This window comes from Pelobates fuscus, chromosome 11, assembly GCF_036172605.1.
Source record: "Pelobates fuscus isolate aPelFus1 chromosome 11, aPelFus1.pri, whole genome shotgun sequence".
NCBI lineage: Eukaryota > Metazoa > Chordata > Amphibia > Anura > Pelobatidae > Pelobates > Pelobates fuscus.
In genome coordinates, this window is record NC_086327.1 from 142,709,661 (window position 1) to 142,724,837 (window position 15,177).

Here is a 15,177-nt window from a genome sequence, read left to right on the forward strand (position 1 = left end):
ATATAGATGACCCCGCGGCCATTCCTGGAGAAAGGCATCCGTCGCCACCGCTGCCGGGTCCGGCCTCCAACTGTAGAACTTCGGTAGCTGAGTGTTCAGTCGTGATGCGAATAGATCCATCCAGAATTTTCCCCACAACTTGTCCAGGCTCTGGAACACCGAAGCGTGCAAACGCCAATCCCAGAGTCTCTTAAGTGTCTGGAATTCTAATCCGCTCCAGAATTGTCCAGACCCGGGATGTGTTCCGCTGTCACCGAGATGTTGTTGTAGAGGCAGAACATCTTGGACTTCGTACCCCCCAGGTGATTTATGCAACGGACCGCCGACACATTGTCCATCTTGAGGAGAACGCAGCAATTCGCCCGTCCTGGGGTAAGGCTGCGGATCGTGAAGGCCCCTGCCAGGAGTTCCAAGCAGTTGATGTGTAACGACTTATCCATGTCGGACCATCTGCCTCCTGTGGAAACGTCGCCACAATGAGCACCCCAGCCGTGCAAGCTGGCATCGGACTCGATCACCACATCCAGGATGGAGCCGAAAATGGCTCTCCCGTTCCACGCCTCCATGTGTGCCAACCACCACACCAACTCGTCTCTGGACTCCGTGTCCAAACGTATCTGAGATTCGTAGGAGTGACCTGACCGAAGGTGTGACCCTTTGAGCCGCTGGAGGGCCCGGTAATGTAGCGGACCCGGGAGGATCGCTTGAATAGAGGCCGCGAGAAGGCCAATTATTCTCGCCAGTTGTCTGACGGACAAGTCTGAGACACGAAGAGCCCTTCGAATTTCCTTCTGGATGGCTTTCACCTTGGGACCCGGTAGAAATAGAAATTGCTGGACGGAATCCACTCTGAAGCCCAGAAACTCTATGGACTGGGCGGGATTCAGGACCGATTTGTCCCAGTTGATCAGAAATCCCAACTTCACTCCAGGTGCAGTAGGAGATCCTCTTTTGATTGGGACAAAATCAGAATGTCGTCGAGGTAAATAATGCGGCGAACCCCCCGGGTTCGGAGGAATGCTACCCACAGGCTTCATGAGCTTGGTGAAGCACCAGGGAGCCGAGGAGAGACCGAAAGGCAGGCAGGTGAAGCGCCAACAACGCCCGTGCCATGTGAAATGGAGATAGTCCCTGAATTCCAAAGCAATGGGGACCGTGAAGTAAGCGTCCTTCAGGTCCAGCTTGGCCAGCCAGTCCGACTGGCGTAGAAGGTCTCTGAGGCAGTGTATACCTTCCATCTGGAAGTGTTGGTAACGTAGGAAGGGGTTGAGGGGGCGAAGATTTATCACAGGGCGAACCCCGTCCCCTTTCTTTGGCACCAGGAACAAATTGCTTGTAAAGCCTCTGGCGGCGAACGGCAATTCCTCTATAGCGCCCTTGGACAACATTTCCACGACTTCCGCGGAAATCATCTCGCCCTGATCTGGTGGAAGAGACAGCTCTCTGGGGGGATAAAACGGGACAGGCATGGAAACAAACTCCAGACGATATCCCCTTACGCACTGCAGAACCCAAGCATCCGAGGTGATATCTGCCCACCCTTGGTAAAACAAGGCCAGCCTCCCCGCTACCTGTACATGAACGAGAGGGGAAGAAAGGGTACTCACCGTAAGGCTGTCTGCCGGGGGTACCACTGCGGGGGTATCTGGAGCCCCAAGCCCGACCTCTGGCTGGAAAGAAGGGAGGGGTTCTCTGGTCCTGAAATCCCCGGGAGGGAAAAAAGGAACTTCTGGTTGCGCGGAATGCGCCTCGGAAACCACGGCCAGGTGGACGGTTCCTGCTACGCCCGGCCCCTCCGAAAACCTTGGGCGCGAACACGCGTTTCATGTTCGTCTGCGCCTTATCAATTGCTGTGATGGTCTTGACATACGAACCCATGTCTTTAACAAAGGAGGTGCCGAACAGCAAACCCTCATCGGTCGGATCAGGTTCCGCCACAGTCATAGTGGCCAGTTTAGGGTCGATCTTTAGGAGGATCGCTTTACGCCTCTCTGTAGACATAGACGTATTGGCGTTCCCCAGTAAACTGATAGCCCGTTGGACCCAACCAATGGCCACGTCCACATCTAAAACTGAGTCTCCAGTTCTAGCAGCATCGAGAAGCTGGTAGAGCTTCGAGAGGGGTCCCAGTGTATCCAGGATCTTGTCCTGGCATCCCTTTAGGGAATGGTCAAGGCCCTTCTTGGGCTTCCAGCCCGACTTATTCAGGAACTGGGCAATCTGCGGATCAATGTCTGGGGTCTTACAAGCAGCTCCCGGAAGTCGGAATCAGCAATAGCGGCGAAAACACCGGCGGAATACTAATGGACTTAACGACACCCCAGAGTATACACGACCCATTCCGTTTGACTATACACTGTATGCAGAGGAAGGTGGAGTACCTGTGCTAAGTTGGGCATTAAAATACGTGAAAAAGAATCTTTTGTCCGTGCTGTCTTTTTCCTTAAAGGAAATATTTGAAGAAGCTGATACAGCGAGAGCAGGCTTTTACTGCTCTATCTTTGTGAGTGAAATTTTTTTTAAAACACTGTATTAATAAGTTTTTTAAATAGATTTACACTATTATTGTTTCTTATCTCTCCCTTTTATATGTTCTTTGCTATTGGAGAGGACACATATGTATGTATAAATGTGTTTAACACTTTAAGTGCACTTTTTAAATCTTTTGCACTTTATCACATATTGCACATTTGGCACTTTAGATATTTCGGTCTTAAAGACACAGCGCACCTTTACTTAGACTTGTTTTGTATTGTAAGAGTGTTGTGTTGGAGCTTTACACTTTTTAAGGTGCAGCTTTTTCTATATATTTCTTGATATTTGTATTTAGATTTTAAGACTATTTTTACTAGCGCCTATTGTTTACTTGTTTTTGGTGTATTTATCTTGTTTTTAGCTCTTTCCAAGTAAGGCATCTGTAATATGTCTTTATTTGATTTTAGAGAAAGTCTAAAATTCGGTTTTGATGGGCCAGAGAGTCTAAAAAATGATATAGAAGTGAATTTTAAAAATTTGGAGAAATTGTTAGCAAAAGAAATTAAATATAAATGGGAAGTGGCAACAATGGAAAGGTATCTAAAGGATAAAATCACTCCCAGAGGCCTTCGTTTTTTCAAAACGCCAACTTTTGAAAACGATAATAACCAAAAATATGTAAACATTTGGAATGATACCTTAGAAAGATTTTCCATAGAAATGATGAACATAGTGATATCATGTAGAGTAGAAGCCCTTTCTCAGTTGGATAAAGATATAAAAATGTTTCAAAAAAGGTTGGAACCGGCCTCAGAGACTAGAGACTATGATGAACTGACAAAAAAAACCAAAGGAAAATCTGGGTAAACTAGAGGAACAGGTAAAATTTGGTAAATATAAAAAGTATAAGAGAGATATGTCAGACTATAAAAACAACAGAGTCAGAATTTTTTCCAGGTTTGAAAGAGACAACCCTAGAAATAACCAGTATGACTCTTACCAAAATAGAGAAAAGAAAAATGTACATGAAAACGTACAAAGAAAAAGGCTAAATAGTTATGGAACATACAATAAAAAAACATGGAGAACCCCAGAACACAGAACTCAAGGGGAATGGACTAGGGTAAAAGCAAGCAATGGCCCTGACTGTACAGAATATTGAAATCATAGTCCCGTAAAAAGACAAAACACAATGGACATTGCTACAAGAAATCGTTTTGAAGTTCTGTCTGAAGAGACACCCAAACAGACAAGTAATGATTTTTTAGAGAAGAGAAAGGAGAGAGTCATTTTCTCACCACAGAAAAGAAGGAGAAACAGAGACCAAGAGGATGCAGAGGAGGAGTCAAATTACAGATTCGGAAAGAAAGGAAAAATAGGAAACCGCAGGGAATAATAAATCTCTCACAGAATGAGTGTAACGTCCTGGATAAGGGGCTTAAATTTGCCCCGAGTAGGAAATTTGACTCTTTCTCTGCATACATGTTGAAATATTCAAGGAGTTTAACTCTTAAGAGGTTTTTTTATCTAAATAACTGTAAAGAAAAGGTCATAGATAATACCCATACAACTTTGAAAAATAGATCTACTTTTTATCCTAGAAATTTTAGAACTAGTGCTATTGACATCTTTGAGAAGTCAGTAATAGAAGATTTTGAAAAACTTGAGAAAAATACTAAAAACAGAAGGAATAATTTAAATAAAGATGAAAAAGAAGCTCTACAACAATTAAGAGGCAATAAAAAGATCATAATAAAGCCAGCAGACAAGGGAGGTAGTATAGGGATACAGGATTCCGATAAATATATAAAAGAATGCAACAGACAATTACAAAATAAAAATGTCTATAAAACTTTGGAAAAAGATCCTATAGAAGAAATAAAAAATTCCCTATATGAACTATTGGACAGGGGGAGGGAGGACAGCATCTTGAATGAAGATGAATATACATTTTTGCATAATGATTTTCCCAGAATGACAGTTTTTTATACCCTGCCCAAGGTCCACAAGGATAAGGAGAATCCCCCTGGGAGACCTATTGTCTCGGGGATAAATTCTATTTCAGCTAATCTTTCCAAATATGTAGACACGTGGCTGCAGGAGTTTGTCAAAATAATACCTTCATATTTAAAAGATACACTAGACGTGATCAATTTAAAAAAAAATATCGAGTGGAAAAATTCATATGTATTGGTAACAAGTGATGTATCCTCCCTGTACACTTCTATTCCACATATCCATGGCTGTCAGGTAATAGAAGATTGCCTAAACACATCAAATAAATTTTCAGAGAAACATGTTGAATTTTTAATTAAAAGTATTAATTGGATTTTAAACAATAATTATTTTTTATTTAATTCAAGTTTTTATCTACAGTGCCAAGGAACTACCATGGGGACCAGGTTTGCCCCCAGTTATGCGAATTTGTGTAGGTCAGGCTGGGAAAACAAATATATATATGAGAGCCCAGAGTGGGGGGCAAGCCTGGTGCTATATTATAGGTATATTGAGGATTTAATTTTTATATGGGATGAAGCGGAGGAAGATCTTATTACATTTCTAGAAAGACTAAATAATAATAATTGGGGCATAACCTTAACCAGTGTTTTTAGAAAATCACATATCAATTATTTAGATCTAGAAATATATATAGAAAATAATGAGATCAAAACAAAACATTTCTTTAAAAAGGTGGATGCCAATAATTATGTTTTATACAATAGCGGCCACTATATTCCCTGGCTCAATAACATCCCTAAGGGGCAGCTACAGAGAATTAGGAGAAATTGCACTGATAAAGAAAAATTTGAGGAAGCAGCTAAGGTAATTATAGACAAATTCAAACAAAAAAAGTATCCACAACAAATTTTAGAAAAAGCATACAATGAAGTGAACAGTTTAGAACCTAGTCATCTATTAAGTAAACAAAATAATGTAAATATGAAAAAGGAAGTGTTTTTACCCTTAGTTTTTTATTTTAATCAGGATTGCAATAAAATAAGATCTATAATTAATAAACACTGGCATGTCCTTAACCCCTTCAGGACGGAGTCAATAGTGCACGTTCTGATCAAAACAAAACAAAAATTAGAATTTGCGCTACATGTCTGTTCAACCGTAGTTCCCCTCTTTCAAATTATATGCACCCACACTTATTATATATAATTTTGTAAGAGGAGAAACAGGGCTTTAATTTACCATTAACTATTCATATATGGAACATAATTCATTATGAATAAATTTTTTTTAAAAAGTGAGAAAATAAGATTTTTTTTTAAAATTTGTATTTCTGTCTGACATTTTAGCTGTGAATGTCATAATACTGTTAGGTTTTACTGCACAAAAATGCACATATTTGTAATCAGCGATGTCTCACGAGTACAACAGTATCCCCCATTAACAGGTTTTATGGTGTTTTGGAAAGTTACAGGGTCAAATATAGAACGTTCCATTTTCAAATAGAAATTTGCCAGATTGGTAATGTTACCTTTGAGACGGTGTGGTAGCCCAGCAATGAGAATTACCCCCATAATGGCATACCATTTGAAAAAGTAGACAACCAAAGGTATTGAAAGTGGGGTATGTTTAGTCTTTTTTTAGTAGCCACTTAGTCACAAACACTGGCCAAAGTTAGCGTTCATATTTGTTTTTGTGTTAAAAAAGCAAAAAACTAATATTTGGCCAGTGTTTGTGACTAAGTGGCTACTAAAAATGACTGGACATACCCCACTTGCAATACCTTGGGTTGTCTACTTTTGCAAATGGTATGCCATCATGGGGGTAATTCTCATTCCTGGGCTACCATACCCTCTCAAAGGCAACATTACCAATCTGGCAAATTTCAATGTAAAAAAAATGAAATGCAAGCCTTATATGTGACTCTCTAACTTTCTAAAACACCATAAAACCTGTACATGGGGGGTACTGTTATTCTCGGGAGACTTCACTAAACACAAATATTAGTGTTTTAAAACAGTAAAACATATTACAATAATATAGTCCATAAAAGTGCTGTTCGTTTGTAAAAAATGCAAAAACTTCACTTTTACTTAAAATATTATGGTTGTAATACAATTTACCAATTTGAAACACTAATATTTGAGTTCAGCGAAGTCTCCCGAGTAAAACAGTACCCCCATGTACAGGTTTTATGTTGTCTTGGAGAGTTACAGGGTCAAATATAGTGCTTGCAAATTAAATTCTCTGCACTCTCACTTTGTTGTCAGGCATGTCAATCAAATTTTAATTAATCAAATCACCTAATTATGTTAAAAGATTACTTAAATATACACATAGCATTTTAATACATATGCATTTATAGGTATTTAAATTCTACGTGTATACTAATGTAATATTTTATGTAATTATATGTATTTCTCTCTCTCTCTCTCTATATATATATATATATATATCTATATATATATATATCTATATCTATATCTATATCTATATATATTCCTGCAAAAGACTGCCGCTCACCGGTCTTGTAAAAGTCCAAATTTATATACAACATATACTCACCCCTTATGCAGGATCAATAATGGGGTACTACCGCTACATTGATGATCTCCTCATAATTTGGAACGGTACGGTAGATCAAGCTCAGAACATGGTGGACTCACTGAATCAATTATCTACACCAATCAGGTTCACTTCTAATATCAGTGAACATTCAGTCCAATATTTGGATTTGGAATTATCCTATGGAACAAATGGAGTCGAGTATACTTTGTTTTCAAAACCAACCGACAGAAACACCCTGTTGCATGCTCAGAGTGCACACCCGTGGGCCTTGAAAAAATCTATACCCAAGGCGCAGTATCAGAGGGTTATACGGAATAACTCAAACATGGAGACAGCAGAGATACAACTGAAATCAATGACCCAGAAGTTTGTGAATAGAGGTTATGAAGATAGAGTGCTGCAACAAGCACTCATCCAAGCCAGGTCAGCCCCAAGTAAGGATAAGGCTCACTCCTCACAACGTATGGTGTTCCCATTGACGTTTCATAACTCTGCAGACAAGGTTACAGCACTAATTAAGGACAACTGGAAGATGGTTTCAACTGATGATTCATTGCCAAAGATTTTTAAGGAACCGCCAATGATCTGTTACAGGAGAAATCAAAACTTACGTGACATTTTGGTTCATACAGACCCTGTGGACAGTTACACTAAGACATTGAAGTCCAACATATGCGGTAGCGTACGATGTCTCGGGTGCGTGACTTGCGGACATATGATTCCATCTAAGAGGTTTAGCCATCCCCACACTAATAAAATGTATGACATCAGGTATACCATTACCTGTAAGACTCCCTATGTCATCTATAAGCTCATGTGCCCTTGTGGGCTTTTTTATGTGGGTAAGACGGAAACCCCCATATGTGAACGCATACGTGGCCACCGGTCAAGTATCAGGCTGGCCTATCGAGATGGCCAATCTGACAAACCGGTGGCCAAACATTTTCTGGAGAAAGCACATCCATTATCCTCACTCAAATTTGTGAGTATAGACCATGTACCTTGCCCTAAAAGGGGTGGTAACAGGGGTCGGATGCTGCTCCAAAAAGAAGCATTTTGGATTTATCAGTTGGGTACCATGGCTCCTAAAGGGCTAAATGAGAACATCCCATATTTTGCATTTATTTAACTCCTATAGTTTGCAATTATTCAACTCCTATAGTATGTACCATTTTTACAGTGTATTATATGTTTTCTATTATTATGTTAGGCCTTGTGATTTATAGTGTACTCGGGTACTTGTCTTCTTCATATAGAGAAATAGTTTATTGGTTATTATGATACTTGTTTTGTAAAAAAAAATTTTTTCACATATCTATAGTGCAGACACTAGGGTTGTATACCCCTACACTGTAACAGGTGTTAGCTGCACGGGTGATAATTTTTTAGGGGTATCTACACCTGTATGTCTTTTGATAATATCTGATATTATGATCTGCATTAGAGCAGCACATACACTAATCACACTTCTCTTGAGGTACATATACCTTTAAATTTTCGAGGTTATCCAGCATATCTTTATTTATGTTCTGCAATAGCACGGAACACACTGTTCTTTTTATTATAACCACACATGTTTAATAACATTCACCATATGTACATTTAGACAGCAGTCCTCTGGCATAAAGCTGTCATGATTATGCAGTCTCCTCTTTCACCATATCCCAGTTTAAACGGCATTTGCCGGACATACTATGTTGCTTAGCAACAGCATATACAATCCACGTAATAGGACGCATCACGTGCACGTAAAATGGGTGGTGCTTAAGCGGGAATGCGCGCGCAGACCCGGAAGGGCTACTGCACACGGCTGATACGGTTTCACTTCACCTGGGTGAGTTTTATCAATTAGATTTACCTATATATTGTCGGTATTTTACTTTTGTATTTATTGTTTGTTACCCTGAGGAAAGTCCCGAGCTGGGACTGAAACGTTGGTCTCTCTTTTAAACTTTTTTTCAATATAATTTGGACTTTTACAAGACCGGTGAGCGGCAGTCTTTTGCAGGAATATGTCGATTGGAGTTCATGCCAGGCACCCGGCGTATTGGATACATTAGAAAGCGTGAGTGCGGGGGATTTTTCAAGTTTTTTATATATATATATATATATATATATATATTTGCGGTTATTTGTATTTTATATATAGATAGATATATATAGAATGTCATTCTAAGTGTATTTTGTTACCAATATATATATATTAATAACAAAATACAGTTAGAATGAAATTACATATGTATATATAATTTATATTACATTTTGTTTCAATATTTTATTTATCAATTGTATTATTTTATTTATTATTGTAATTATACGTATTTATATATAATATATGTGTATATATCTATTATATATATAATATATGTATATTATATATATGTAACGTCATTCTAAGTGTATTTTAATAATAATATATGTACTTATATTAGTATTAAAATACACTATGTATGACGTTAAATATATATAATATACATATATTATATAATAGATATACATATATTATATATATATATATAAATACATTTGATTTATTTTAAAACATGTCTAATTAATTTTTTTTAGACTTCCCACCAGCAGGGGGACTGTCTGATATTTTAGACAGTCCCCCTGCTGGCAGATCCACAGCCAGCTATAGGGGGCCATATTTGCCGTGGGGAGGCTGCCTGGGCTGTGAGGCAGTCCTCCCGAAGCGGAGCGCCGGTAAGGTAAGTATACCGGGCGCTCCAGGGCTTAAAGCTGTTAAAGCGTGCTATGCCGTCACAACGGCTTTAAAGCCCACTTAAACCGTGACGGCATAGCACGTCGTAACGGCGTTAAGGGGTTAAAAAAGATAATGAACTTAATAAAATTATCCCAGAGAAGCCTTTTATTACTTTTAGAGGAGCACCTAAGCGGCGAAAACAGCGGCGGAATACTAAGGGACATGTCGACACCCCAGAGTATACACGACCCATTCAGTTTGACTATACACTGTATGCAGAGGAAGGTGGAGTACCTGTGCTAAGTTGGGCATTAAAATACGTGAAAAAGAATCTTTTGTCCGTGCTGTCTTTTTCCTTAAAGGAAATATTTGAAGAAGCTGATACAGCGAGAGCAGGCTTTTACTGCTCTATCTTTGTGAGTGAAATTTTTTTAAAACACTGTATTAATAAGTTTTTTAAATAGATTTACACTATTATTGTTTCTTATCTCTCCCTTTTATATGTTCTTTGCTATTGGAGAGGACACATATATGTATGTATAAATGTGTTTAACACTTTAAGTGCACTTTTTAAATCTTTTGCACTTTATCACATATTGCACATTTGGCACTTTAGATATTTCGGTCTTAAAGACACAGCGCACCTTTACTTAGACTTGTTTTGTATTGTAAGAGTGTTGAGTTGGAGCTTTACACTTTTTAAGGTGCAGCTTTTTCTATATATTTCTTGATATTTGTATTTAGATTTTAAGACTTTTTACTAGCGCCTATTTTTTTTTATTTGTTTTTGGTGTATTTATCTTACAAGCAGCGCCCGGGAGGGAAGGACGTGGGCATTCGGCGCGCAGTTTATTGCGGCCTTCTCTAGAAAGGGGCGTGCGGATGCGCTTAGCCATATACTGGGCAATATGATCCGGGGGGACCCATTCAGCGGACCGGGGGTGACGTAGGTCGTCTGGATCAAACAGAGGGTTACCCTGTGGGTCAAGGATCGCTTTGTCATCCCCAAAGGGGCCTAATATTTGACCCCGGGCCTTGGCAGAGGACCCTGAGGGGTTCACGCCCGTAAGGGGCAAATCCTCGCCAGATTCATCTACATCAAAGGAGTCATACTCCATAATGTCGGATTCGTCCTCCACACTCTGGTCGGTATCCGACCCATCATCAAGGGCTCTAGCCCGTTTCCACAACCTAGCCTTTTTAGCCCGGCCAGGGGCTCTTTTGCACGTGGGGTGCGCGCCATCTGTGACCGCCTCTAGCGTGTCAGTCATGGCAGGCAGAACCTGCATCGAGGAGTGGGAGCCGACCTGTTTAGACTTGGCCCTTGCCTTATGGGCTCCAAGCACAGTCTGAGCAGGAGAAGGGGACCCCACACCCAGAGGGGCGGGGGTAGCCAGAGCAGGTAAAACCAGAGAGTGCAGGGATTGAGAAAATGAGGTAGAGACAGCTCCCATGGCTGAGGCAATAGCCTTCTGTATGGAGGAAGCCATAGTGGCCTCTAGCAGGGTTTGAAACTCTTTGGAGGCCATAGCACCCTCAACACTATCTAAGTGAAAGTGCCCAGAGTGACCTGCAGGCCCATCCTCCCTATCCTGCATATCAGTGAATAGGTACAGTGAAAATTAAATTGACTGAAAAGGGGCACAAGGGAGAAAGGGTTGAGTAACCCACAGAAGAAAATTGTGTGACAAAACAGACCGTTTAGTGTTCCCAGGGGACCCAGAGAGGCAAAACGAGGTGACCGACCGCACGGCAGCACAGGGAGTGGATCGAGGTCCGCCCAAAATGGCCGCCGCACGTGAGGTAAGGCGCACGCGATCGGGCACCCGGCGAGGGAAGGGGCTCGTTCACCCGACCCGCGTTGCCAGCCCGCAAGCGGGGAGAAAATGCGCACGCAGCCGCGGCCAGAGGAGGAGAGCGGCCGCGGCAGAGAACACAGTGCCGGGCCCCGTGCGGAAGCACAAGGAGGGCTGGGAAAAAGACCTCCCGGCCGGGATAGGAAAACACCCCAGGGGTCCCAGAGGGAACACTAACGGCAATGGTAAATAAAAGCAAATAGTACAATATGCAAACAAGGCAATATAAAGGAAAAGGCAATACAATTAAATGCAAACCAAAAACGGATTATAGAGAGAAGAGCAAACACTTATCTGTCTGAGGAAGCAGCAAAGAAAGAGGGGGATTGTGGGAGACACAGGACTTATATAGTGACTCCCTCTATTATGTGATTGGTTGCCTGTTGTGCCTATACAGTTTTTTCTTTCATTTTTGATATTTATATTCCTCTATCTTTGCTGCTGAGGAAATAAAGAAAGAGTTATGCATAATAATAATATGAGCCTCCGTGTCTTTAATAAAATCAATTATAAATCTAAGTTCTCTTACTTCATTTTCAAAAAAATTATAATTATGTCAACATACAACTCAGAATTAGCACATAAAAAAACTGCTGATATTGTGAAGCCATCAGGCTAAGAAATATTATAGCCATTTTGTCATTTTCCTCTGCTTTTTTTGTCATGACCTAATATTTCCCCGAATAAGTTTCAATAGAAGATATTTGGCCAAGCTGAACGGTCATATGGACAAGCATTGGACATGCCAAAAATGTTTTCATTTGGAAAAGTTGTTCAACCAAACTGAATAATCTTCTAGTAGCAGCTGTGCAGTCCTCCCTCTCTCGATGTTGCATTGCAGGATAAGGACATCACCTCCTAGAAGGTATATCTTTTAATCTATATACAGGGAGTGCAGAATTATTAGGCAAGTTGTATTTTTGATGATTAATTTTATTATTGAACAACAACCATGTTCTCAATGAACCCCAAAAACTCATTAACCCCTTCAGGACGGAGTCAATAGTACACGTTCTGATCAAAACAAAACGTAAACAAAAACTGGAATTTGCGCTAAATGTCTGTTCACCCGTAGTTCCCCTCTTTCATATTAAATGCACCCACACTTATTATATATCATTTTGTTCAGGAGAAACAGGGCTTTCATTTCATATAAAATATTTGTATTTGAAACAATTTATTATGAATAAAATTAAAAAAAACTGTGAGAAATTTGATTTTTTTTTTTAAATTTGTAGTTCCGCCTCACATTTTAGCTGTAAATGTCATAATACTGTTAGGTTTTACGGCAACAAAATGCACATATTTGTAATCAGCGATGTCTCACGAGTACAACAGTACCCCCCATTAACAGGTTTTATGGTGTTCTGGAAAGTTACAGGGTCAAATATAGAACGTTCCATTTTCAAATTGAAATTTGCCAGATTAGTAATGTTACCTTTGAGACGGTGTGGTAGCCCAGGAATGAGAATTACCCCCATAATGGCATACCATTTGAAAAAGTAGACAACCCAAGGTATTGAACGTGGGGTATGTTTAGTTTTTTTTAGTAGCCACTTAGTCACAAACACTGGCCAAAGTTAGCGTTCATATTTGTTTTTGTGTGAAAAAAGCAAAAAACTAATATTTGGCCAGTGTTTGTGACTAAGTGGCTACTAAAAATGACTGGACATACCCCATTTGCAATACCTTGGGTTGTCTACTTTTGCAAATGGTATGCCATCATGGGGGTAATTCTTATTCCTGGGCTACCATACGGTCTCAAAGGCAACATAACTAATCTGGCAAATTTCAATGTCAAAAAAATGAAATGCAAGCCTTATATGTGACTCTCTAACTTTCCAAAACACCATAAAACCTGTACATGGGGGGTACTGTTATTCTCGGGAGACTTCACTAAACACAAATATTAGTGTTTTAAAACAGTAAAACATATTACAACAATAATATAGTCCATAAAAGTGCCGTTTGTTTGTAAAAAATGCAAAAAACGTCACTTTTACTTAAAATATCATCGTTGTAATACAATTTACCAGTTTTAAACACTAATATTTGAGTTCAGCGAAGTCTCCCGAGTAAAACAGTACCCCCTATGTACAGGTTTTATGGTGTCTTGGAGAGTTACAGGGTCTAATATAGTGCATGCGAATTAAATTCTCTGCACTCTCACTTTGTTGTCAGGCATGTCAATCAAATTTTTATTAATCAAATCACCTAATTATGTTAAAAAATTACTTAAATATACACGTAGAATTTTAATATATATGCATTTATAGGTATATAAATTCTACGTGTATACTAATGTAATCTTTTATGTAATTATATGTATTTATCTCTATATATATTTGCGGTTATTTGTATTTTATATATAGATAGATATATATAGAATGTCATTCTAAGTGTATTCTGTTTCCAATATATATATATTAATAACAAAATACAGTTAGAATGAAATTACATATGAATATATAATTTATTTTATATTTTGTTTCAATATTTTATTTATTTATTTAATTATTTTATTTATTTATTATTGTAATTATGCGTATATATATATAATATATATATGTAGATCTATTATATATATAATATATATACATATTATATATGTAACGTCATTCTAAGTGTATTTTAATATTAATATATATACTAATATTAATATTAAAATACATTACGTATGACGTTACATATATATAATATGTATATATATTATATATATAATATATATACATATTGTATATATATAAAAAGGCATTTAATTTATTTTATAACATTTTAATATTTTTTTTTTTACACTACCTACCAGCAGGGGGACTGTCTAATATTTTAAACAGTCCCCCTGCTGGCAGATCCATAGCCAGCTATAGGGGGCCATGTGATCGCTCTTTGAGAGCGATCACATGGCCCCCGGGGGCCTCATTTGCCGGAGGGGGGCTGCCTGGGCTCTCAGACAGCCCCCCAGAAGAGGATCGCGGCGGAGGTGAGTACACCTCTGCTCCTGGGGCTGCAAGCCGTTACGGCGTTCTATGCCGCCGCAACGGCTTTAAAGCCCTTTAAAGCCGCGACGGCATAGAACGCCGTAACGGCGTTAAGGGGTTAATATCAAAGCTGAATATTTTTGGAAGTAGTTTTTAGTTTGTTTTTAGTTTTAGCTATTTTAGGGGGATATCTGTGTGTGCAGGTGACTATTACTGTGCATAATTATTAGGCAACTTAACAAAAAACAAATATATACCCATTTCAATTATTTATTTTTACCAGTGAAACCAATATAACATCTCAACATTCACAAATATACATTTCTGACATTCAAAAAGAAATCAGTGACCAATATAGCCACCTTTCTTTGCAAGGACACTCAAAAGCCTGCCATCCATGGATTCTGTCAGTGTTTTGATCTGTTCACCATCAACATTGCATGCAGAAGCAACCACAGCCTCCCAGACACTGTTCAGAGAGGTGTACTGTTTTCCCTCCTTGTAAATCTCACATTTGATGATGGACCACAGGTTCTCAATGGGGTTCAGATCAGGTGAACAAGGAGGCCATGTCATTAGATTTTCTTCTTTTATACCCTTTCTTGCCAGCCACGCTGTGGAGTACTTGGACGCGTGTGAT